Here is a 3,979-nt window from a genome sequence, read left to right as displayed (position 1 = left end):
GATATATATATATATATATATAGATTAAAATTGTCGGTACAAGATCTCCAAATTCTACTTACTTCGTTACAGTTATTAATATCAGATGCTCGTACTATTTCTTCAAAGCCAGCCAGATTGTACTTCTCAAGTACAGAGATACTTTTCAGATAGTCAGCCTTTTAAAACAGATAAGTAAATAGATATTCAATAAAGAATGAAAAAATTAAGCAGCATACTATTAAGAAATCGCTTTCATTATTAGGTTTGATTTCAGTTCATTATTAATCGCTTTCATATCATCTCTTTTATACTCTTGCTGTTAGCAAAAACATTAAAAAAAATTCATGCAACAATTTTTATTAGTCCCTAAAACGTCGAAATATAAGATTTCCACTGTTATATTTTAAACAATTTTTGAGACAGTTTTAAAGAAATTTTCCTGAATTTGGGGGAAAACTAATAGTGGTGGAGTTCATTTAAGTTAGAAGAAATTTACTAAATCATGAAAAAAATCATAATTGAATTTCGCTATGCTTAACAATAATATATTTTTTAGTAGTTTCATAATGCTTTTATAATATTCTATTTTATTCATTTATTAGCTGAAAACCTGTTCTCATTAAGGGGGACAGGAGTAAACAATACAATCAATAAATAAAAACTGAGCAACACTACAAAGAAAAAAACCCGCCTAAAGCTGAAAGACTTATAAAATGAATAAAGCTGAAATAATTTCAGTTTTTTTAGTTATCATTATTTTTTGCCCTTGCCTATGGCTTTAGATTAGATTAAAAAACACTTTTTAGTTGTTCATCCCATCATAATAAATTACTTATATCAATATATTTTGGCATGATGTTTTTGCTCGAGACCAACTCTTGATGAACTCTAAAAAAATGGATACTCGATTATTGCGAAATTTTCTTCGTTTTTGACGAAACCGTTTCCTAGTATATGCTCAGAGCAACATTTCGTTCTTCGAGAAAACAAATTTTGTGAAAATTGAAGAAATGTTTCATCATTCTATTTTTTTTTCCACAAAAAAATATGGGCGCCAAGGACAGATAGACATGTAACACCCATGCCAGAAGAGGGATTCGAACTCCGGATCTCTCTAGTACAAGGCCAACTTTTTGACCACCATGCAAACCGTTCAGCGCTTCTTGTCAGTTTGTTTTCGCTTGTATAGTCTTTATTCTAGTTTCTTCATTCAAGTTAACAATCTCCCACAATACACTATGAAGAGGTTTCGAATTATTAAGTCTTATGAGACATAATTAGGTCTTAGTAAAAGGAAAGGAGGGGTACAAATTTAAAGAGGGGCATTCGGAGGGCGATTGCTTTTAAGCGTAACTATTTATTTTCAGGCATTTAATTGCATTTTTTAGAAGAAAAAAAAATATAAAAATTCTACTAAAAATTTTTATATAAAAAAATGTAAAACTGAAACATAAAGAAAATTCACGATATTAATCTCTTGAGACACCCAGCGTCCACTATACTAGACAGCATATAGTTCAATTTTATCTCTTCAAAAATAATATGTTTAAAAAAATTGTCTCTTTGTATGCCTTTACAAAGCTATAGTCTTAGAAAAAATAATACTGGATTTATACTTGTTGGTCGGAGTTCTGTTACAGTTTACACCGAAAAAATATAAGAAATTCGACTAAAGTGAGTCTTACTCGGGAATGAAAATATACTGACATCGTGAAAATCATGAGTGAAAATATACTTACAATATGCAATAAAAAAAAGCTAAATATCATTATCTTAATTAATAACTAAAAAATATCTGAAAAGTTAATCAAGTTTAATTAGATTTTTTTAAAAAATTTATAGCATTACTTTCTTCTAACTACACATTTCTGTAATATATTCTGCCATTTAAGGCCAGTAATACAAGCCAGCAATACAAAACTATGCGTAGTGTTTCATATTTCTTAAAATCTTATTTTATCTCCATTTTAGGGACTTCAATTTCATTGATTTAATCAGTATTTATTATGTCGAAAAAATTTTCTTTTTCTGTATCAGAAAAAATTTATCAATTAAATTTGTATGAATATTAAATAAAAACAAGCATAAACTTCTATCCCAATTTTACTATCCAAATCTTTATTGGCTCATTAACTCATGCGTTAATTCATTATTAAACATTAACTGGCAGAGTATTGGATAATAAAAGTTTGTTTGGCAGGATGCTAATAACGATCATTTATTAAAAAAATTTTTTTAATAATATACAGTAATATAATTTGAGATTTAGGCAACTGTTTATTAATGAATCAAATTATTTTTAAAAATATAAAATTTACTGATTCGCAAAACTTATTAAGGTATAACTACATTACAAGTTATGACAATAAAAGTATATACTATTAAAATATAAAACATGACACAAATCTTTTTGTTTATTTATTTCAGTTTTTATTTCTTATTTTAAATTTAATTTATTTTTATTTATTTTTGACTAATATATACAGTGAAACTTACCCTTTAAACTTCAGAAACACTTACCCCGCAAGCAACGGATTTCTGAACTTCATCAAATAAAAAAAATTATAATTAATAAGTTTTCTAAACTATGACGCAATTCAAGATTTTATGCTATTTTTGTCAGTAAATAATGTTCTTATCCCGATTTTTTTCTTAAAACTATTTTTAAAAATAGTTTGATTCCAAAATAATTTGAGATTAATATTGATGCCCTTACCTGTTGTGGATGTGAACAGTGAAAGAAGAAAAAATGAATTTATTTGAAAAGAATGATTTGTTAGTCTTTATTCTCTAGAAACGTTTGCGTCTTGTGGAATTGGAATGCGCCAGAGCCATCACAGCACCTAAAGCATCGATCGTTTTTGGCCATGAGTTGCTACGAAGAACATCGAACCAAGCATCATGCCCTAGTTACTGCATTGAAAAGTGTTATTTTAAAACGTTCTCTTAATTTCTAAAATCAATCATTGTTTTTCTTTCATGGAAGTTGAGGCTAATATGAAACACTATTTGAATTTTTATTAAAAATTTTAATTCTAATATATTTAGCACTTTATTTTATCCATAAAGAAGTAAAACAAAAATACGGGAATTTTTTATTATTTTTTAATTCTTATTAAAAATGGCAGTGAACTTTACGATTTTTTTCGCATATTAGCCCTGATTGATCAAGTATTTACCTTCGATGTAGAATTATCAAAATGAAACACGGTTAAAAATTTTCTAAAAGTTTTATTTGTAAGGCATTTTGAACTTTTGTTTTCATTCAACAGATAAGTAAAACAAAAGCATGATTAAAATTTTTTTCTCCATTTTTAGCCAGATTGAAAATAACAGTGAAATATAAGATTTTTGTAGATTAGCTTTGATTGACCCTATATTTTACCTTCGTTGGTAGAACCGCAAATAAATTAGCTTACATTTTTAAAAGAATGGTAAATATTAAGTACTAGGGGGCAAAGCCCCCTGTTCGCTACCGCTCACCAACCCCGATGATTGCTTCGCAATAATTGTTTTTTCTTGCCAGAAAACAGTTTTTCTACTAAAAGTAAAGATATTCACCTAACATCTATGTACTAAAAGGATTTCTGTTTACTTACTCTCTTGCTCCTCTACTTCCCACTTCCAAAGTATTATAAACATTTAGATCTCTTGGTGAACAGAAGTGATTTTTTAATTATCATTTTTTTAAAATAACATTTATATTCTTAATACATTATATTGTTCAAACAAATTTGATGAGTTCACAACCATAATTTAAAATTTTCACTAATAATAGCAGTACTGAAAAATAACTTTAAATTAGGGATACAAAAATATTTAAAGGAAAACAATACCTTCACGACTTTTGTTAATTTTATGCTGATGACAACCTAAACAATATGGAAATGAATGGGGGAAAACTGGATCCTACCACGTGATTTTCCACCCAATAAAAATGCGCCGACAACAATGGAAAACTGCGACACCATCATTAGAATTTTATATATAGTAAGAT

The 3,979-nt window shown here is 27.7% G+C and overlaps 1 protein-coding gene across 2 annotated transcripts in view; it reads right to left on the bottom strand.

Annotated features, from left to right (window-relative positions):
• The window catches only part of LOC107439026 (death-associated protein kinase 1), a 56,885-nt gene extending 54,040 nt beyond the window's left edge, over window positions 1–2,845 (bottom strand). The window contains exons 1-3 of one of the 2 annotated variants that reach the window (XM_071182917.1): window positions 2,699–2,827; window positions 2,479–2,525; window positions 63–158 (exon numbers count right to left, since the gene is read on the bottom strand). The gene's annotated coding sequence lies outside the window, so the exon portion shown is untranslated. Of the gene's footprint in view, window positions 1–62; window positions 159–2,478; window positions 2,526–2,698 lie in introns of both variants that reach the window. The other variant, XM_071182916.1, reaches the window with a different exon arrangement.
• Window positions 2,846–3,979: the final 1,134 nt, after the last annotated feature.

Source organism: Parasteatoda tepidariorum, chromosome 7 (assembly GCF_043381705.1).
Source record: "Parasteatoda tepidariorum isolate YZ-2023 chromosome 7, CAS_Ptep_4.0, whole genome shotgun sequence".
In the NCBI taxonomy this organism is placed as follows: domain Eukaryota; kingdom Metazoa; phylum Arthropoda; class Arachnida; order Araneae; family Theridiidae; genus Parasteatoda; species Parasteatoda tepidariorum.
Note: the sequence above shows the minus strand (reverse complement) of the source record. Positions and strands in the feature narration are given on the sequence as shown.